Here is a 23,963-nt window from a genome sequence, read left to right on the forward strand (position 1 = left end):
ATAGACTAATAACATTTCGCTCTGTTCGTGCCTTCTGCTGCAAACTTGTTTCGGAGGATTAGCATACATGCAGTTAAACAAGAATACACTTTAAAACCTTAAAAGTACCTTATTTAATCGTTTAACCATTTTAATATTTAGTTTATTTACAGTGAGACACAAAATGCGTTTTTTCCAATAGAACAATAATACACCAAAACCCAACATAAATTCACAAAAGACATCAATTTTATTATAGCCTACTTGATACCCATACAGAAATGTAATATATGTCAATATATGTAAATTACATATATAATGTTAGTGCCCATGTATGTCTGCTGCATATATGAGAATATATGCAAAATTCATATATGTAAAACACATATACATATATGAAACATATATTTCAAAATATATCAAAAATGGCCGTTTTCATGTAAGTGCCATATATTTTCCCGTATATGCACATAAATGTGAAATATATGTAAGACGCATATATGTATACATGCATATATGACGCATATATGTATACATGCATATATGACGCATATATGTATACATGCATATATGACGCATATATGTATACATGCATATATGACGCATATATGTATACATGCATATATGACGCATATATGTATACATGCATATATGACGCATATATGTATACATGCATATATGACGCATATATTTATACATGCATATATGACGCATATATGTATACATGCATATATGACGCATATATGTATACATATATGACGCATATATTTATACATGCATATATGACGCATATATTTATACATGCATATATGACGCATATATTTATACATGCATATATGTACTTTTCTATAGTACATACTTTAACATATATTAGGGATACAAATCTTATATCTGAATGCCTTGAAATTAAATGCCTATAGTTGGAGATTTTGTCTATTGTGTGAATACCAAATATAGTATTTTAATATAGTAATACCAAATATAGTATTTCTTTGTCATTTTTGACAAATACATCCACAAAGTACCATAACCATATGCCACAGCTTTAAAAATGCATCAGTATCACATGCATGTACATGCATGTATGTGTAAAACTTTTCACTGTAAATTTACAGTTAAATACTGGCAGCTGGGTTGCCATCCACATACTGTATTTTTACAACACTACTACAGTAAACAGCATTTACAGTACTCCACTGTAATTACAAAATACAGTATACCACATTTTACATTATTAAACTTGTCGACAGCAATAAATTGTATTTTTACAGGGAATACTGCTTTTATTATTACATAATTAAAATATTATACTTTAAGGTTTCATAAGAGTAGTCACACTAGGAAAAAGAAAACAACATTTTCTGGGTTTTAAAACATTTATTTAGTTAAATTACCTTCTGTGAACATGTTGGCTGAATTACTTTTTAAACATAAAATGCAATTTTAACACTTAACAACAAACAGGTAACAGTTAGCACTTAATTAAAAGAATAGTTCACCCAAAAATTTAAATTAGCACATGATTTACTCACCCTCAAGTCATCCTAGGTGTATCTGACATTCTTCTTTCAGACGAATACAATCAGAGTTCTATTAAAAAATGTCCTGGCTCTTCCAAGCTTTATAACGACAGTGAAATGCTGTTTCTTTTTTGAAGTCCATAAAAGTGCAAACGAAATCCCATTCAAAGTCTGCAAGGTTTCGCAGAAGTGAGGACACCTGTAGGCTTACAGTGGTGTTCTTGTTTTGCACAACTTGGCCAGTTTTCTTTGAAGTTACTTGTCCTTTCTTTGTTTTTGATCCACGTTCAGGATTGATGTCAAGAAAGCGTCTAAAAGGCAGAAAAAAACAACAATTAAATATTATTAACTGAGTGTATATATTTTGACAAAGAGAGACAGCACAAAAGCTGTCTAAAACTGAACATAAAAAAAAAAAATGCAATGTAGGATGTTGTGGAAAAAAAAATGCAATGTTGGATGTTGTGAAAAAAAAAAATGCAATGTTGGATGTTGTGATCAATAACTGATATTTTTTCTGCCCTGGTAAAATACATCAACTCAATGTGTCTGTTTACATGCGCACTGTCAACTAACTAAATTTTTGGAAGTGGGGTTGCCAGATTTAAAGTTTTATTCTACAACTTTTGTCTACTCATCACCCAGCTCATTAACAATATCATCCCCTCATCCGGTGCCATCAGAGTATCAGTGGAAAGGCAGTCTTTAGACTTTCCGTTTATATAGAGCACACACAGCCAGAATCCAGCCCAAACCTTTGTGACAGAAATAATTTAACTTAATTGCAAGCCTTGCAATGTTTATTGCATATATGACAACATGATTTACCAGACTAAAATGCATGTTTGCACCCAAAAATTTAAATTCTGTCATTATTACTCACCCTCAAGACTTTTGTTCATCTTCGGGACACAAATGAAGATATTTTTGATGAAATCTGATAGTTTTGTCCTTCCATTGATATCAATATCATTGCAACTGTCAAAGCCCAGAAAAGTGGTAAAAACATTGGTAAATATATAGCTACAGTGGTTCAACCTAAATATTATGATGCAGGGTTTCTGCACATTTTTTAAAGTCAAATTTAAGGCTTTTTAAGACCCGAAGAAATCAAAATTAATACCATGCATTAGGGGTGTGCAATATTGACAAAATGTCTCGATCGATATTTTCAAAGTTTTCTTGATAATAATTAGATAACATTTTACTGATTGTGTTTCTGTGCTTGGTGCCATGGCTTGTTTAGGCCTGTTGACAGCTGACTGACAAAGATATTCATATTTTTCATATTCTATGCAGTGGTCAGTTTACAGCAGTGACAGAAATTAAATTTTTTTATTAAGGGGTAATATTTGCCACCTTAAATTGATTTCAAGGGGCATTTTCACCTATATACGGACATTTGTAGATGTTTCAACAAGATCTTTTACATCTACTGCAGTCAGATTCACCCGTGTTCACTCTGAAGGAATCACTCACATGGCTGGGCACTTGTATGACACATCAAGGATGTTAAGAGGCTAAAAGCAGGTTTAAAACTTGAAGTCAACAGGGTGCAAATTTTAAAAAGAGGATAACACGGTGTAGGCAACACCGATTTTTGTCGTTGTTCTCTGTATTGACAGCACTCCAAATTTACAAAAAAAATGAGCTCAATGTTAAAATTGACCGGAGTTCTCCTTTAAGGTTGCACTAGTTACATGGATTATTTAAACAATGTTTTTACTAGCTTTCTGGGCCTTAAAAGTTGCAAAGACGTTGCTGTCTATGGGTGGTTCAGAAACCTCTCAGATTTCATCAAAAATATCTTAATTTGTGTTCTGAAGATGAACGAAGGTCTTACAGGTTTGGAACGACATGAGGGTGAGTAATTAATGACAGAATTTTCACTAATCCTTCAACTGAAAACAACTTGCACTGACATATCTTAAAATATATGACTGCCACTGTTTTATCTCAAGATGCACACCAGTAATGTTTTTTTTTTTTTTTATGATACATTATTATAAAATCTGCTTAAATACCCTAATTTTATTAAGGCCTAGACCTGGCTTAAGCTAAGCCCTGTATGGAAACCAGGGCCATATTGTTCATACCAGTAGTCAACATAATAAATACTGTCAAGTCAAGGTTAGTGACACAATTCAGTCTAATATATGTATATGTATATATGTATATATGTATATGTATATATATATGAATGGCAAATATGCCAATGACTAACCTCTGAACAAACTCAAGGTGCTGCCTCTTCCTGGTACTGCAAGCTGAAGTTATAGGAGGAGGCAAACAGCGCTGCCAGGCCAGTGATGAAGAGGCTGTGATCCTTCACACACACCTTGACCTTCCAAACTTAATATCCAGCACTGGTTGCTTAGAGATTGACCTGTAATGGAATAAAAAAAAATAAAGAATAAATAAATAATATTAATAATTAAAATAACTACTGTGGGTTCCACTGTGGTTCGATGTAGTTGTCTATTCATAGTTCTATGAATTACATTTTTCAACTAAAAATTAAAATTGGTTAGAATGCTAAAATGCACTGGCATATAATTTTGTTTGTTTTAAGCATAAACTCACTTAATTTTGACTTATTCTTTAAGAAAACAAGACAATTTTTACGTGTCTATTAAATGCTTCTTCATGTAAGAATTGTAGATATCTGGACTGGAAACAAAATAAAAACACTAATTAAGAAAAACATATTTTGCAGTGGGGTGAGTAAATGATGGCTTTTCATTTTAGGTTTCATCTACCCCTTTAATGTTTACATACCAGGAAATAAGTCGTGGACTTTCTGGCAAATGTAGATTGCTGGACATCAGCGTTGCAAATTCCTAAAACAATTTTTAAAAAGGACAGCACAACCTTGATCAACAGAACCAAAACATAAAACATATTACAAATTAATGAGATTTGCTGAATAATCTCTACTTATCTGCTTGAAGGATAACACCGTCTAACTTCTTTGAATTAGGGAGTAGTTGTAGGACCATGGGATGGCAATCAGGAATAGGCCTACTACATTTGAAAACAGCATTAGGAACATGGATTTTCATGTGCTAGCGAAATTCTGACAACGATTCAAAAGCACGATCACAGAACTGACAGAATTTGACAGCATTTTTTTTTTTACCACATAGACTATAACTGTAACACTACTTAAAAGCACTTACATTAACAATGGCCATCAGATTACAAAGCCTAAACCGAAAAAAATATATATCAAATGCACGTCATGCAAATAGCATGGTAAAGGTTGCCTATTAGGCCTATTTGAAATGTCGAAGTTAACGTTACTTGGTAAACAGGTGGAACAGAGTCAGTGAATTGCTTGCGCGGCCACGTTAAACCGCGTTCGCAAAATCAAACCAAATACGTGAAAATGTAGAAACGCAAAAAAAAAAAAAAAATTATATATTGGCTTACCGTATCACTCAGTTGAACAATTCTCCATCTTCTCAAACTCTAAATCCCATCGTCACGCGCAGGTTAGATTATTCAATGACAAATTCTTCCATCCGTCTTCAGGTAGCTGCTACCGTTAACGTCGTCCTTTTTCTGCTGCGTCACAGGCAACTAATGTTTGAAACACGAACCGAACCGAACCTCAAAAAAGCATTAAAATTGCTCACAGATTCGCAGACATTGTTTATCTTGATAACAGGAATGATTATTTGTTCAGTTGAATCCCGCTGACAAAACGAGTTTGCCTGTTGTAGCTGCCTAACGTTACTGTCTGCTGCTGCTCGCATGACGCGTCACATTTGAACTGAATTGAGCGCGAAAGAAATCAATCCCACAATGCAATGACTTTTCAGTCAGTATGATGGTAACGAATTTATCAGGACGAAAACAGAAATGTGCTGTATATTTACAGCTGTTCTGTAAAAGATACATCTTAATACTGTATTATGGAAATACAGTACAATTCTGTAAGAAATTCGTTGTAAATTTACAGTAAAGGGTTACAGTGTATGTTTACATACATTTATTAAATATGTTGAAAACAAATATGTATGTCACATATTTATAATTAATGTTGTCCATATGCGAGAAACCAATACTATACTGTAATATATGCAGATATATGGTATCATATATGGATGAACTCAAATATTTTCTTCACATGTTTGGACACATAAATGTTCATATATGTTGCAGGCATATATTGTGTTCTCAGATAAGTCAAATATATGTATAGATATATGTTGCAGTCATATATTGTGTTCTCAGATAAGTCAAATATATGTATAGATATATGTTGCAGGCATATATTGTGTTCTCAGATAAGTCAAATATATGTATAGATATATGTTGCAGGCATATATTGTGTTCTCAGATAAGTCAAATATATGTAGATATATGTTGCAGTCATATATTGTGTTCTCAGATAAGTCAAATATATGTATAGATATATGTTGCAGGCATATATTGTGTTCTCAGATAAGTCAAATATATGTATAGATATATGTTGCAGTCATATATTGTGTTCTCAGATAAGTCAAATATATGTAGAGATATATGTTGCAGTCATATATTGTGTTCTCAGATAAGTCAAATATATGTATAGATATATGTTGCAGGCATATATTGTGTTCTCATATAAGTCAAATATATGTATAGATATATGTCATGCTATTTAAAATATAAGTACATATATGGCCATATATTACATTTTTGTATGGGTATAATCCAAATCTTTAGAATCCATACGTTTGCAAGAAAGAGATCCAAATTCAGCCCTTTATCCAGTGAGTGATCTTCATCTTCATTCCACAGGCTTTAACAACAGCGCAGTCTGTAACTGTCAAATCCCGCGGACCCGCGCTCGTTGATGAATTCAAATTCAAAAATTGCGCCCTCAAGAAGCGTTACGACATGTTTTACGGCAGTGATATCAAACGCTCATTGGCTCTCGCCTGTTCGTCTATGTTCGTCACAGATTGCGACATGTCGTATTTCAGTCGGTAAACTATATTTGAAATGGAGAAGCGCGCCTTCACACAGAGCGAAGCCGGATTAACATTTTCATGGATTAATCATTTAAATTCTGCTCTGTACCTCATTCAAAACTATTATATACTGAAAGAGAGGACTGTGACTGCAGCACATCGTCATGTGAACGACTTTTGGTACCGGTTTTGACATTTTCGCAATAAATAAATTATTACACGTATGTTGTTTTTCTTCATAACTGTAGCCTATGTAGTTTTCTATCTTTGAAAATGACGTGTTAATACTACGTATTAACAATGAGACCAGGCTGGAATGTTTTAGTTAAGTTGCAGAACACACGGTAAAAGTTTGTGATTTCAAAAATGTTTAAGCAGTAGCAAAGGATGTGGTAAGAGTCTGGTAATACCATGGAAATAAACAAGGCTTCCTTTTACAGTACAGTTGCACTTTACTTACTGAGTAAATTGTCATGTTTTCCTTGGTAACGTTGCAGGACATATGAGGTAAAATAAAAATGTGACTATGGAAAAGGGAATGATATGGTACAATTCCGGTAATACCATGGAAATAAACAAGGCTTCATTTTACAGTACAGTTTCACTTTACTTACTGAGTAAATTGTCATGTTTTCCTTGGTAACGTTGCAGGACATATGAGGTAAAATAAAAATAAAAATGTGACTGGAAAAGGGAATGATATGGTACAATTCCGGTAATACCATGGAAATAAACAAGGCTTCATTTTACAGTACAGTTTCACTTTACTTACTGAGTAAATTGTCATGTTTTCCTTGGTAACGTTGCAGGACATACGAGGTAAAAAAATGTGACTATATGGAAAAGGGAATGATCAAGTTATATGGTACAATTCCGGTAATACCATGGAAGGCTTCATTTTACAGTACAGTTGCACTTTACTTACTGAGTAAATTGTAAAAACATCTGCAAGAACATACCCAGTATTTAAGATGTGCCATGACATTATGAAAAACTGTTCCTGCGGGGTAGTTACCAGGTAAGTGTAAGGTAAATGATTTGATAAACCCTCTATAAATGGGTGTAGCAATGAACAACAACTATGTAAGACAAGGTAATTTATTGGAAACTACGTCTTAATTTCAAGATAGTAATAAATAAACATGGACTGTTACCACCAACATAACCCTAGGATAACTACAAACCTAACTTGAATTGATGGGTAATACTGGAGGTGTTTCTAAAAATTGGCTGCCTACATTCTGAGGAAGTACACAATTAAATCGGAGTTATTACCAACCTAAACAGGTAACAAGTACACAGGACTTTGTTGAGTTGATATTTAACAGTGGTGTTTTTTTCCCTGGTAGTTTCTCTGTAATTGCATACTAATCACCTTAAGTAATTACACACTAAAATACTATAATTTACCATATGCTTACCAGGAAAATACCTAGTAATTAGTTTGTAGTTTCTCTGCATTTACATACTTGTTACCTGTGGTAATTACCAATAAACAACTATAACTTACCATGTATTTACTAGGTAAATACCTAGTAATTAGGGGACTGTAAAATAAAGGGTTACCAAGGTAAGTTAGATCAGAAGTTTAAGACATTAAATTCGTAAGCACATAACACAAGTAATACTTCTCTTTAAAATACAAACATGACTTTATTGATTATTCTAACACATAAAACTAATATCTAACACAAACACACGCACACACATTCATACGAGTTGCAGAAAGAAAGAGAGAGAGAGAAAAGAGTGAGTTTTAAGAGTGAGATGATGAAATCCCAAGTTTCTATATGCACTTATAAGACATGACCTGGAACGAACCATCAATCATTAATTTAACCCTTTTATCGTTTCTTAGAATCGTTCAGCTTAAGAGTCTGGAGGCAGTACTTGCTTGTCTTTGCTTTTGGGGATTCCGTTTTGTTGCGTGAAAGGGGTTTTCCCGGTCCGTTTGTTGGCTGGTCTCCTCGTGCCTGATGTCTGGGGCGGCCAGTCACGTGGTGTGCTGGCGGAATGAAAGTCTTTGTTTGAAGCTGGCTTTGCAGAAGAAACGTGGACCGAAATCTTGCCGCAAAACTTAACTTAGAACCGAGACTCACAGCGGAAAAGAAAGGAAACTAAGAAAAGAAAGGAAATTGAGACGAGAGTAGATGATGGCTTGAATGAAGTTGTTTAACCCATGTTCTTCTGATCTTGATTTGGGTTCTTTCGTCTGCGCGTTTACATGGTTACTAGTCTGGTTTAGATCTTCATCTCCCGCTGCATTTTTGGTTCTGCACTAAAAACCTAAACTTTGTTCTGGTGTTAAGATTTTAAACTCAAATGTCCGCCCAGCCTCCTGGATCAGTTCTAACCAATTAGACACTGTCTTTATTTAGGAGGTGGTGTTCTCTTCACTTCTTATCATAAATCAAGCTTATCTGTGCTCTCCTTACTCTCTAATGGCTCGTTTCCACTGAGCGGTACGGTACGGTACGGTACGGAACGGTACACATTTTTTTGCGTTTCCACTATCAAAAGTTGTGAATGGTACCAAAATGCCGAACCGTACCGTACCACTTTTTAGGTACCCTTCCATTGGGGTACCTAGCCCAGTGGAACGGTACTAAAAGGTGGAGCTAGACTCACTGCAGGACGTTGATTGGTTGACAGAGAATCGTCACTTGCGCGTGCTACAAGGGGAATGACAACATAAGAAGTGCCATTTTTTTAATATAGTTTAATTTAATACTACTGTTTCTGTATCACGAAATGTAATTTTAAAGGAGCATTTCACCCATGGGAACATTGATCTTTATTGAAAGTGGGTCATATATGTAGTCGAAATGTAAAATTAATTTTGAATTTGGTGCCTTCTTGGGCGAGGAAAGAAAGAAAGTAACTTCAGGACGCATTTGTATGAAAGACACCAACTCCCACAATGCACCACATTGCACAGCTGCGCAAGCCACTCCCACTAATCCAGAAAGCGCATATCTGCCTAAGAGAAATAACTCTTCCGTCTACAAGGCTAGCTACCACCAGAGCTTGAAATTAATTTCACACAAAATGTCTAGTTAGTTGGCGAACTCATTAGTGAATTACTCTTCATTTGTATTTCTTTCGAAGTGGTGAATTATTGCATTGTAACGTTACCTGGATGTTCAGTCAGATGCGGTGCGAAACTAGGATAGTTCACAACACAAACGTCCGTGTCCTCGTCTGATTCACAACACAAACGTCCGTGTCCTCGTCTGATTCACAACACAAACGTCCGTGTCCTCGTCTGATTCAGAGATTTCATCCAGGAGAAGTTGTCATTGTTGAAATTCTTTGCCACAGTCGGACTCTATCTCTGTGTTCGTAGCGGTTCGTAGTTGCATAGTGAGATCACCGGCACCACCAGTCCGCCCTAACCCGAGCCAGTCCGGGCTCCTCGTCCGCGGCAGGCAGGTCTTCTGCCTCGGCTGCTCTTCGCTATAATGCGGCTTGTAAAGGTAGCCACAAACACCTGATTCAAGCATCAGACTTCCGAAATCCTCTTCCTCTATATCATATTGAGTACTCTCCTCCGCTATTGTCATAACTTTACATCTGTCTCCACAGCGCCTGTTAGCTTAGCTTCCAAACAAGATGGAGGATATTGCTTTTAGTTTCAGAAAGTCAAGTCCCACCCACTGATCTGTAATAGGCCTGTAGCGTGAGCGGTTCCCGCCCCCTGGGAAAGATGTCTGTAGTCTCTACACTTTTCAATGAAATGTGACTTCCTGCTTATTATGACGCAAAATGATGATTTTTACGTCATAATAAGCAGGAAGTAAAACACTTAAATCCTTATTTCTCCCATCTCAGGGAAAAATGGATGAAAAATCCACATTTGTTATAATATATGACTGGGTTTCTAACAATACAAAGCTTAATGCAAATGGGTGAAGTCTCCCTTTAAGAGTTTTTCAGGCGAGAATGTAGTTGTTTAAAACTTGTTTAAAACTAGTTGTTTAAAATCTGTGGTTTATTTATAAAGATGATTTTTTTTTTTCCCGGTTGTGAGATCCATGCGATCAGCGGGCGCTCGGCGCTCATGTTTCCCGGCTGGATGAGCCTTTCCTCGGCTAGATCTTCTGACGTTCGTCGAGGACTCCGACGGTAGTGGTTAAACATGAGATATAATTCGTCTTGTGTAGACCTAACGGGCGATCTTTGGTCTCGTGAATATATCGTTCCCTGTCAATCGTTTTGGCTGAGGGCTAAGTTTAGTTTCATAACGTTATAGGCTGTATTTAACTTTACTGTTGTAATGTTAGACCAGAGCGCTGCATTTGGATATTTGACTGAATTGTTTGCTTTATTTCTTATTGTATAGCTTCTTGTACCTTTTACTTAAACTTTTATATAGGCTATTATTGATAAAACTGACATTTTTACAAAAAGAAATATGGTTTCTTGTCAATCTTTTATTACTAACGTTAGATTATCACTGATGTTTATTGCAACATTTGTACAAATGTATATATAGCCTGGAATATGTTTTTTTATTATTATTATTATTTAAACGAAAAGAGGTAACGTTAGGGTTGTGTTTTAATTTCGTTTTGTTATAAATAGAATAACGTAAACGTGCAGTGAATAATCAATATGCGTTGCGCATGAACCACATTTGTGTCCCTATAATGTTTAATTTATTTAAATGAAAACGAAAAGAGGCAGAGTGGTGTTTTATATTACATATTTCGTTTTATTGTTGCTTAAAATGTACATACAGAGTAAGTTAACAGAGATAACCGGAGTAGCAGAGCGAGCTGAGTGACGCTTTTAAGAACGCGCTGTAACGTTACCATTTGCATGTAGGAGTCGCACATGGCAAATTACAAACTTTGCGTACTTGATATTGAGAAAAGCCTAATGTCGGCGCTTGTCTTCTTGTGACAAACATGTCGAGGAGCAAGAACTAGATCTGCTGTATCATACATGCCATCCATTGTAGTTTACTATGTTCTTATTCGCGCGAAAATGACGTCGATCGAAACACCACGCCTATCAAGTAAGGGTACTGTTGGCAGTGGAAACGCTACCCAGATCATGGTTAACAGACCCGAACCGTACCGTACTGTCCCGTACCGTACCGTACTGCTCAGTGGAAACGAGGCATAAGCTCTAGCAGAGAGGAAAGAGGCCACAATTTAGACATTATTACTACTATTATAAGTAGAGATGCACCGATTGATCGGCTGGTGACCGGAATTGGCCGATTTTCACGTGATCGGCCATGACCGCCGACCTGCTGGTCAGTCTGACATATGCCGATTTTATGCCGGTCAAATGCACTCGGGCGCCGCATGATTAACCTTTTGAGCGGTACGGTCTCATATATGGGATTTTTATTTCTGTGCCCCTAGTACGGTGCTGTTCAGTGACGTCGCATAACTGCCAGATTCAAACTGTGCTTTCGCGCGTTGGCTGGCGCTGAGCCAGAGTCGGACGCGTTCAGCGCTGTCATATATCACAACTAAGCAGTGTTTTCAACCTCATAATGTTTATTTTAGGTTTCAGATATTTAAATACACATAAGCACGAGTAAAACAATACATTTGGAGTTTGTAAAATACACACTGATGTCTGTGGAAGCAGCAATCTATTCAAATATAATTTGCCGACGTGTGTTATTCTTCATATCAGACAAACATAGTGGAAGTAACTAAAGTTTACTCTATTCTTCTCAGTTAACCGGCCACTTATTGCATTTATTTCGGGAGAAACTGATGAATTCACGTGCTGTAAATCCGACTAACTGGACAACATTGCGGCGCCCATCTCATGTTATAGATCAAGATTATTTATAAAGGTTTTTAAACGACCAAACACACTCACTTACACGTATTTGAGCATCGGAATATCAGATAGGCTAGTTGATGACATGGTAAGCAAGTTTGTGCATATTTTGAATAAAAAAGGAAAAGCGAAATAAAAGCGACACATCTGTCATACAGTATTATTGTGGCTGCGGTGTATCGAGTGACGCGTTGCCATGGAAACATTAAAGGGAACGTTCGCCTTGAAAAAACTCAAGTCAGTTAGAATATTTTAAACTTATGCGTGAAAGGGTTAAAGAAAAGATAGAAAATAAATATTTGTGTGTGCTGTAAAATGGTTAGAAAAAAATTAAATCGGAATCGGCTAAAATCGGTATCGGCAGGTCAAACTCTGAGAAATCGGAATCGGCCTAGAAAATTGTAATCGGTGCATCTCTAATTATAAGAACACAGAACATTTCACACAGATTTCACTCAAGCCATCTTTTGAATTAAGAACATACGATCGTACTGATAGGAAGCACGACACACTTTCATTCAAGCATCTAATAGTTATAACAATTACATGAATTGTATGGGATCTAAACATATTAGACATGCACCCATTGTAAAAACAACATAGAATCATGTAGTTGCATAATGTGTAATTATAAGTCCATCGAGAATTGTTTTGGGGATGATTTTATGTATTTTTATGAATCAAAGTCTCAGTCTCTTTGGTTTGAAAAGATTTTACACCCTGAGGTCATTCAGAGGTCCTAAGAAGAAGGGGGTCTGGAATGTTGTGGGCTCGAGCAGCTTCTGCTGTTATCTTGATCGAGCACTGAGCTGTGCCATCTCTGAGCCAATCGTTCTTTTCCAAGCTATCTCACATTAAGTTCTTCCTTTAGTTTGGCTCATCTTCTTTGAAGCTTGCATGGCCATAAAGTTCTTAGCTGGGGTTTTTCGTTGGTTAGCGGAGACTGGCTGGCTGGAGCCTTCTTTTATGGCTCTGGGGTTGGTGATTTGGTGTCTGGAATGTTCAGTTCTGTGAGAAATTATGTTTGAACAATTCGCCTGGAAGATTCATTTGTGTTTGTTTCGCACTCAATCCTACAACACTTTAGTTTAGGGTCCAATTCTCACTATCAACTAGCTATTAACTATGACTTTTGCATCAATAAACTCCTAATTACTGATTATTAATAGGCAGTAAGGTAGTTGTTAAATTTTGGGTAGGATTAAGGAATGTAGAATATGGTCATGCAGAATAAGGCATTCATATTTGCTTTATAAGTACTAATAAACAGTCAGTGTCCTAGTATGGTAATATGCATTTAATAAGCAACTAGTTCATAGTGAGAATTGCACCCTAAACTAAAGTGTTACCCAACATTTTGATTGGAGGAATAGTTTATGAAAAGATTTAACTTCTGACATCATTTACTCAACCTAATTCTGCTTCAAATAAAAGAAGACAGACTAAAATATAAGGTTCTAAAATGAAATATTTCTCTTTTCTGCAGCTCTTATTCTTGCTTTCATTCAAACGTGTCAGTTATTCCAAAAGTTTTAATTGTGGATCAATTAGGATATCCTTTTGTCTTTGATACAGAGATTCTGTTCATACTTTTTTAACGCCGCTATTGCTGACATTCCTTGATAAATTCTGTTTAAATCTAATACTTTTGGGAAAGAGCTACAGTGCTGGTCAGAATTATTTGCCGCCTTGGTAAATGATCAAAGATGGCTGTAAAAAATAAGTCTGCATTGTTAATCCTTTTGATATTTTATTTAAAATAAAATTAGCAAAAATCTAACCTTTCATTGAAGTAAAAGAATTGAAAGTGGGGGGAAAATCACATTATGAAATAGATGTTTTTCTCCAAAACACGTTGGGAACAATTATTTGCCACCTTTTATTAAATACTTTTTGCAACCTCCTTTTTCCAAGATCTGAGTCTTCTCCTATAATGCCTGATGAGTTTGGAGAACACCTGACAAGAGATCAGAGACCATTCCTCCATACAGAATCTCTCCAGATCCTTCAGATTCCCAGATCCATGTTGGCGCTTCTCTTCAGTTCAGCCCACTCATTTTCTATAGGGTTCAGGTCTGGGGACTGGGATGGCCATTGCAAATGCTTGATTTTGTGCTGTGACCAGTAAATTTAGAGGTGGAGCTAGACAAACGAGAATGGTTGCTTGAAATGGTGAAGTACTTGATTTTAAAATAGGGTCTACTCTTTACTTCTGTCATTACAAGTTTTTACAAGTCTCTGGACTTGTATCAAAAGTTCTTGAATCAAGTTGTGGCCGGTGCCAACGCCAGGAAATGTGACCTTGTTTTTATTTTCAGAGACAAAAGGGGGCTTGGCTGTCCACTGCATGTGAAGAAGGAAGACTTAGTGGAAATTATTAGGCAATGTGGAACAAATAAGGCAGAAAGCACTTCATGTTTTCCAACTGCCAATACAAAAATCCCAGCCGGGGAAAAAAAGATGTTATGTGATTATGGGGTAATTTTGTAATATATTTGTTACAATATAATTTTTTACTCGTTTTTTTATATTTTCTTTGACCATTTGTAGTCATGGCATATTATTATTATTAGGGGTTCAAGCACGAAGTGCTGAAACCCTATTGTAATTGTAAGGATTTTTATTATTATTATTTTTCTTCTGCCGTAAAACGCATCGTGCAGCCCAAACCGTAAGTGCTAGAGACTTGAAACTTTGCCATATGGTAGTACAAAAATCGAGGAGAGGTTATCAAAATATGAGCCAGATTGGCCAATAGGTGGCGCTACAGTGCAAAAACCAAAAAAATGGCATATTTTTGCTTAAATCTCACCAACCCTTTGTCACAGACTCAAGTGTCTTATATCATTGGAATCCTTGGCTCAAGCCGAACAAAAAAGGCCTCAAGGATTTCCTTTCCGGTATGCAAATTTTCCGGCATTTTGGATTTTGTCCAAAACCTACTTTTGCGAACTAGTCCTAGGTTTTTTGGCCGATCGGAACCAAACCAGTGCAGAAATGTTCTCTGGAGTCTGAATATCAATAATTATCGAAAAAAAGTTGAAATTTCGATTCACGGTCGCTAAGGGGCGCCAAAACGTTCGAAGGAGGCGGAGCTAGTTTTACTAAAATGGCTATAACTCCAGAAGTAAATGAGTTATCTTCACCAAACTTGGTACACATGTGTAAGAGGTCAATCTAAAGTCACAGTAAAGAAATCGCGGTGATTAGCCACATGGTGGCGCTATAACATTAAAAAAACATAAAACAGGCTATAACCACCTGACCGTTTGTCCGATTGACTTGAAAATTGGTATGCAGTGTCTTGGTCCAAGGTGCCATGTATGTCTATGAGGACATTGGTGTATCTCGAAAAACATGGCCGCCATCGGCCAATGAATTTTGAGCACCTATTAGACAAGGTTAACGGAGGCCAATCAGAACGAAACTCAGTGGGCATGTTCGGCTCAAGCCCCTAGAGGTCTGTAAGAATTTTGAAAGAAATCGGCCACTAGTTGGCGCTAACGAGTTTAATGGCTCTGTAATCACGTGGTGTTACACTTATTGTCACAAAATGCATATCATTTGATAGATCTCCTCATCCTGAACAACTTTGCCTCAAGAACCATTGCTGTCAATCAAACTGTTCATTAATTATTCATTAATATGTTAAAAACCTACTTTTGCGAACTAGTCCTAGGTTTTTTGCCCGATCGGAACCAGACCAGTCTAGGACAATTCTCTGGACTCTCTAGATCAATAATTATCAAAAAAAAGTTGAACTTTTGCATTTGGATGGCTGTAATAGGGTAATTTATAAAATGGGCGTGTCAAAATACATTAAAAAGCCTATAAATCCTAAATAAAAACTCAGAACTTCACAAAAATTGGTCAGCATATGTGACATAACATCATTAACAAGCATGAAAAATTCTATGGAGATCGGACGATAGGTGGCGCTATAACTGTTAAAAAGCTTTAAAATCATATATTTCCTATGGTAAACTGCCTGTAAATGGTCTTTTCCATCTCTGATCATATAATTTTCATATCATAATGTTCAAAACTAGTGCAATACAATTCTCTGGACTCACTAGATCAATAATTGTCAGAAAAAGTTGAACTACTTCATTTGGATAGCTATAATAGGTTCACTTCAAAATCTGGCCTTTACCAAGTGTCCCCGAAAGCCTATATCTCTTTAATCAATGCTCAGACCTTCTTAAAAACAAGTCAGAATGTGTGAAATATCACCCTGAACAAGCATGAAAATTTTCAGACAGATCGGACAAAATTTGCCTCTATAACAGTTAAAAAGGTGAAAATGATATGAATTAATGGCATGTTAAGCCAATAAGTGGTATTTTACTGCCCCCTGCTGTTTAAAATAGTCATTTTGTCATATTGGTATTGGTATCAGCCATGGTAAATCATGATAAATGATGGTGTGTGTGTGTGTGTGTGTGTGTGTGTGTGTGTGTGTGTGTGTGTGTGTGTGTGTGTGTGTGTGTGTGTGTGTGTGTGGTACAAATATAACAAAGGTTTTATTTTCCAACATGAAAACAAACATAACAGAGTGCTAGTGCACAAACAATAACCGACAATGATAATGGATGAGAGGGGAATGATGAGGAGGAGCAGGTGATGATGAGGAGGGTGATGAGGAGCAGGTGCAGGTGATGACGACAGATGGTGAATGTGATGAAGACAGAAGGTGAATGTGATGAAGGTGAATGTGACACCAATATCACTGAAACATTTGTGTGTGTGTGTGTGTGTGTGTGTGTGTGTGTGTGTGTGTGTGTGTGTGTGTGTGTGTGTGTGTGAGCATTATTGTGTGTAGCATATGTAGCAAGTATGCATTATTGAGTTAACATGGAAACACTGGTTTGCTTTAGTGCAGAAAACTGGTCAAAATCATGAGGTTTAAAGTGAAAGTGAGCCAATAAGTGCTCTTCTACTGCCCTCTGCTGGCCATTCTACTTATTAATTAAATTTTTCCACATGTGCTTGCATTTATACTTGAATACACACTAAAAATCACTTATATAGCAATAACTATTATAACACAATCATATTTTGTCAGTGTTAATCACTTTATTTGCACTGACACTTCAAATAATTGCTAGTAATGTGATAAATCAGGCTAGAAACATGGTAAATCAAAGTAAATAATACTAGATTGTCGTTTATCTCCTGGTAAATAATACTAGAACGTGGTATATCATGGTAAATCATGATTAACTATGCTGTGTGTGTGTGTGTGTGTGTGTGTGTGTGTGTGTGTGTGTGTAAGCATGCATTGAGTTAACATGGAAAAACTGGTTTGCTTTAGTGCAGAAAACTGGTTTAAAGTGAAAGTGAGCCAATAAGTGGTCTTCTAGTGCCCTCTGCTGGCCATTCTACTTATTAATGAAATATTTTACATGTGCTTTTGCATTCATACTTGGACACACACTAAAAATCACGTATATAACTAACTATTATAACACAATAATATTTTGTCAGTGTTCATCACCTCATTTGCACTGACACTTCACATAATTGCTAGTAATGTGGTTAATCATGCTAGAAACATTGTAAATCATAGTAAATAATACTGAAATGAGGTGTATCAAGGTAAATCATGCTAGAATCCTAATAAATCATTCTGGAACATGGTATATGATAGTAAATCATGCTAGAATCATATTAAATAATTCTAGAATGTGGCAAATCGTTGTGGGAGGAGCCTATTTTACTCAAATGGCTATAACTCAAGAAGTAAATGAGATATCTTCACCAAACTCAGTACACATGTGTATGGGTTCAATTTGAGGTCACAGTAAACAATTTTATGGAGATCGGACCATAGGTGGCGCTATAACTGTTAAAAAGCTTTAAAACCATATATATCCCATGGCAATTTGCCTGTATTGGCTGTAAATGGTCTTTTCCATCTATTATGTCAGTGGTTTCATGCTTGCTAAATAAATCTTAATGACTTTTGATGCTTTTGTGCTTAAATGCCTTAAAGGCCTTAACTGCTTGAACCCCGATAAATGCTGCTTGCAGCTTTAATTATTATTATTATTATTATTATTACTATTATTATTATTATTTTATTTATTATTTATTTTTTAACTGAGAAATGGATGCATGTTGCCATCTTTGGACAAAATCAGCTTTGCTACTAAATAGTTTGAAGGTACAGGCATATACATTTACAGGTTTTTCTTCTGCAGTATTTAATATTTTTTAAATATTGCATTCAGAGATATCTAACAGAGGTGCTGTCACCTGATCTACTGGTCTGTGAATCTCAGAGAACCCAGTTATGAAATTAGGAGGGGCCTTTCCTAGAGAATTGACATGGCATTGAATTACAGTTTTAAAGAAAGGAACAAAAGGGGGTTGTAATACACAGCCTTGTTTTGTAAAGGTTCATTGTAGTACTAGGCTGTAGTATGTTTTATGCTACCACGACTTGTATTTTTAGCAGGGCTCCAGACTAACTTTTTGCCTTGGTTGCACTGGTGCGCCTAACTTTTTTATTTAGGTGCACCAGCACAAAATTTGGGTGCACCCAAATTTTTCCTCGGATGTATCACCTTTAACGCCACAATTTTAAGGTCACCTTTTTATCACGCTCTATACACATTCATATATATTATGTAAATGAATTTAAACAAGAAGGTGGAGGTAAAAACTTTTATTTATTTTTTGAAGCACAATTATTAACGGTATTCCTACTCTTACCGATACTGCTTATCGATACAGTACTTTAACTGTATTCTTATGGTTCTTTTTGTTTTATATATAATAAACAAAGATAAACAATAGATAAACAAAAGATAAACAATTAAACAAAGATACACTTTATATAGGCCTACACAGTGCTTTAATTTCAGGAAGGCCTACTACTGTTCAGGCATGGTCTAAAAAGAAATCTAATTAAGTAATAAAATGTAAAATAACACTGTAAAATTTATCATAAATAGATTAATGCTTATCAAAGCTGGAGTTATTCTTTCGAGAGCTGTGAGTGATTTTTCTCTTGTTGTTTGATTTGCAGTAATGGCGCAATCGTCAGCATGTTTATTAGACTGCGGCCCCTTTAAGACCGGGTGCAGATCTAATAGGCTACTGATGCACCATATTCTCCCAACTATTTCCATAACTACGTCCATTTAAGACATAAACTGTTTTTAGTGAATCTCAAAGCCGGTAATTTTGACACGCTTTTGTGTACAATTGATCGTTTAGACGCGCACAATCTGCACATGAAACCGAAAGTATAATTTGCTTGTCTCGGACTGTTTCGGAGCGCGCGCCGCCATGCGAACAACATCTCTTGCGCAGATTTTTGTGTTTTTAATAGCTCTTTCAATTTTTAAACGCGTCCCGCAATTTAGCAACAGTAGCTAGACTGCATTTACAACAATCACCGATCGTGCTGATTCTGATTCTGAGTTTTAGGGAGAAATGACAGCGTAATGCTGCGAAGGGAAGAAGTTGCGCGTAGATAGTTTTTAATGGTTTTACCTCAATATATTATTTTTTATAATCTTTGGAAGCCGAAATTTAAAATAAAATCAGACTAATATAACAGACCTTAAGTGTAACCAGGCTACGTTTGAATGTTTAATTCTGTCCTCCGTCGTCACTCATTAAGCAGGGCTGTCGTGTTGTGCGAGCTGTGGCATCGCGTGAGAGAAGAGTGTGAGTTCCGTCAAAGGAGAACAAACGCCAACAAACGTTCGTGCAGAGGCAGCGGATGCGAGGACGTTAGGTGCACCGGTGCCGTGCGTCCTAGGAAAAATGTTAGTCGCACACTTACAAAATTTGGTCGCATATGCGACCAAATTGGTCGCACTCTAGAGCCCTGTTTAGTCTTGTATGCTATGGTCTGGTTCTAATTAATTTCAGTGTTGGACAAGATAAATGTGTAATATCCCTATAGCAACCTATTAAATCAAGCGATTACGGCAGTTATGTCTCGACAATACAATTCAAGGTACTTCATTTGTGGATGTCTTGAGGAGTTTTCATTTGAGGATGCCTTTTGCACTTTTTTTTCTTTTCTTTTCCTGTCTGCAAGGGAGCATTATCAATACCCCTTGTGCATTTAGACAACCTCATATTTATTTATGCTAAGTCTTGGACATTTTTAGTGCCGCTTTCAGGTAGTAGGTGGGTCAATGACGTGGCGTGTCAATTCTGGTGTCCAAAGCATATTCATAATATAAAAAATGTATACATTTTTAAATGCACTTCATAAGTGACTCAATTTCCCCCTCTTTAATTACTCATGTGAGAATTTATTATAAATAATTAATCTTTAAGGAACTATTGAGCTCAAAAGTCCTAAAATGTCATTCCGGGTAACTGTCCCGGCTTAAAATCTGAATACAAAAATACGACAAAAATGTAAAAAATATAAATAAAAGTATTTAAAATCTACTTGGGCATAATTGTATTGATGTTTTCAACGATACCTACAAATATAGTGGTAATACTAAGCTTATTTAAATTTTTATGACAGAAAGACTTTTGTCCCCAAATTGTGATTTCTCTAATGTCATTCCTGGATAACAGACATCAATGACCATTTTACACCATAATGCATTTTGGCATGTCATGTGACATAATACTGTATCAAAAAGAAGACCCGAAGGAACACCAGAACATGTGCAAACGTCAGGAAGCGTCTCTTAAAATGTTGATATTTTGACCTTTTCAGTCACTGGTGCACTTTGTAGCAATATCATGTGTCCTTTTGGATAACACTGATAAACCATTTATAATGTTTTTATATTAAAAAACTATCTATTTGATCTAAAAGATTACCTTAAGCGATGATAGCTAAATTGTAGTTTTCCATAGGTGGTTAAGTTAGTGCCTGATTATAAAGAAAAATATTTGTTTTGTCATTCTTGGATAACAACATGTCATTCTTGGATAACAAAAAACCTCTGTTAGCCAGGACATGTCATCCGTTATCCAGAATGACATGCATAAAAATCTAGTTTTTAATTAACATTTGTAAACTTTTAGGCATGGTTACTATAGTTATATTATTAAAATTAACATTATTTACATAATTGTATGTTTTTTGCCATATTTTTGCTGTCATTCAACTTGATTTCATATGATTCAATGAGTCACATGGGTCTTTATCATTGAATTAAATTTTGTAATGTTAATGGTCAAATTATGAATAATGTAATCAAATTTATTAATTATCAACATTTTATTAAAGCTTTAGTATAGCTTCTGGTGTTTTAAGGTCAATTCTGTCCTGCCAGATGCCTCTGTCTAATAAAGAGAGGCAGAGACGGTTCAGAGCCAGGATAAACGCAGTTGCAGAAACTAGGGCTGAGTATCTTGGACAAAAGAGAGCAAGGTATTATAGTGATGACTCAGTGGAGTGATAATGTATCAGTAACAAGCAAACTTGAAATATTAATCGAAATAGGTTCACACTCCTATAAACATTCCTATAATCTAAACACGTAAAACGCATGTGCAGGCCATCAGGTTCGCGTTTTTAAAGTTTGTGCAGAAAGAACTTTAGGGTTTTCTGTTAGAACGGTGTCGTGTTAGCGGCCCTTAAGTTAATAACTAATGATCTTTGCGACGGAAGTGAATCAATCAAAACTAACTTTAGCTGGACAATAACTTTATTCTAGAGATGCTGTAAAGCCAAACAATCTCTGTTACTTTAATTTCCTATTATCTCTGTAAAGCTGCTTTGAAACAATCTAAATTGTTTAAAGCGCTATATAAATGAAGGTGACTTGACTTGACTTATTTGCAATAAGCCTAAAGGGGGTCGCACACCGGATGCGCAGCTCGGCGCAGCGCCACGTCTTTTAAATTCGAACACATTATTGTCTATGAGAGTACACTCACCGGCGGCGACTTTCGGCGTATGTCCGCGGCGCCCAGCAACGGCTCAGGACCGTGTTCAAAATCCTGCCGCGCCACAGAGCGCCATTTACATAGTTTTATATTAAATTTACATTTATGTGTCTCAAATCGTAGTTAATGTATATACGGACATCACTGTGTGCTGCAATATACATTTAGTTTTATATTTATTTACATAAATCAGAATATTGCTGATGCTAACGGATTTTCAGGTGAGAGTTGTCCTAGACGTGGCGCGGCGCGGCGCTGAGCTGCGCGTCCGGTGTGCGGCCCCCTTAAGGGCCCTATCTTGCACCCAGCGCAATTGACTTTGTACAGCGACGCATGTATCATTCCTATTTTGCACCTGCGCACAGCGGACTTTTCCCTCCACAGACGCACTTCTGTAAATTAGGGAATAAACTTGCGCTCCCGGGGGCGGTTCAGTGAAAAGAGGAGGCGTTTTCCGGTGCAAACGTTCCCTGGTGCTATTTTGCAGTTACAGAAAACAATTCCTCCACTGACGAGGAGAAACCTCGTCTAAAGTCAGTGGCACGTTATTCAGATAATATTTAAGGGCGCATGCTTGGCCATAATGTAGCGTGAGCACAACGCGCATACACTTTGATTCTCTCATCTACACAGAAGCAGCAGTTCCCATTTTTGCAAACCATACCTTATTACAAGGAAAAATATTCCACATGAGGGAAATCATTGTGGTGCCCATGAAGATGTGAAAAAATAGGCATAAATCTAGCTTACACATTTACCCAAATTATTATACGCCTGTTTAACCGAAGCTAATTTGGGTGGGTTTCTCCATCCCCATACAATGTCTCTTTTACGGCCCTGACGAGAACGTCGGTCTCCTCGGCTGTGAACCGCTCCTGGCGTGCGTCTGGCAAATCCGCCGTTATAATAGCAATCCGCCGTTATAATAGCAATCCGCCATGGAACAAGCGCGCCTGCTCTTAAAGGGAATGTGAGATGATGCTCTGATTGGTTTATTTCACGTTATGCCCAAACCACACCTATGAGGTAATGAAGCTACTTCAGACCAACACATTTTAGATTTGCGTCGGGATCCGCGAGATCCGCCCACAAAGTTACTTGCGTTTGCGTTTGATACTTGCGTTTCAGATCGTTAAAATAGGGCCCTAAATGTTTTAGCTGTATAATGTGTTGGACTATACCCTTGGCCATTGTTTATTAAGCATTATAATTTTACAGATTTACTATAAATTTTACAGATTTTTAAATCATTAAAAACTTGTCAGTGTCTCTTACTTTGTTTCAAGTTTGAGTGTTGGAAAGAAAAATGATACTGATGATGGTTTTTATGGTAATCCTGAAAAATATTGCAGAATGTCCTTCCGGCTAACAGTATGTCATTCCGGCTAACAATGACACGGGCAATTAATTTAACCCATATTTGTGTGTTAGATTACACAATTCAGTTTTTTGTTGAGTTAATGATAAAACAAGTCTTATTTACTTTATTGGAAAACATTTTTAAACATTTTCCAGGTTTTTTTTTTTATTTGGTTCTGAATTTTGAGTTATCAGCAGCCAAAAATGAGCCCATGTCTATATGAAATCCCAAATTGATTATATTAATTGTGATTAAAATGTAGTTTTCCGAGCACTAATTGTTTGTTGAGCTCCAAATATAGAGATCAGTACATTTGTATATGCCAACAATGGTAGAAATGTAGTTAATTTAAAAATTCATTACGTTATCCAGGAATGACATTTTCATGGGGAAAAAAGATCTGATTCACCAAAAAAATGGTTAATTAGATTCTTGAAATGTGTAAATATCATTGCA

General features: G+C 36.3%; 1 protein-coding gene and 1 long non-coding RNA gene across 8 annotated transcripts in view; one reads left to right on the forward strand and one right to left on the reverse strand.

The window, feature by feature from the left end:
- Positions 1-23,963, forward strand: part of dennd4c (DENN/MADD domain containing 4C) — a 214,285-nt gene that overhangs the window by 25,079 nt on the left and 165,243 nt on the right. The gene's annotated exons all lie outside the window — the stretch shown is intronic.
- Positions 1,607-5,495, reverse strand: LOC311287396. Of its 4 annotated transcripts, XR_014626737.1 has the most exons (6): positions 4,932-5,495; positions 4,679-4,706; positions 4,278-4,523; positions 4,083-4,169; positions 3,724-3,885; positions 1,607-1,810 (listed from the first exon to the last, which is right to left on the reverse strand). It is a non-coding gene; the product is annotated as an uncharacterized lncRNA (long non-coding RNA). The 4 variants fall into 4 exon arrangements; XR_014626740.1 differs by lacking the exon at positions 4,083-4,169 and having other exon boundaries at positions 4,932-5,491; XR_014626738.1 differs by lacking the exons at positions 4,083-4,169; positions 4,679-4,706 and having other exon boundaries at positions 4,278-4,520; positions 4,932-5,491.

Source organism: Rutilus rutilus (assembly GCF_951802725.1).
Source record: "Rutilus rutilus genome assembly, chromosome: 3".
Lineage (NCBI taxonomy): Eukaryota > Metazoa > Chordata > Actinopteri > Cypriniformes > Leuciscidae > Rutilus > Rutilus rutilus.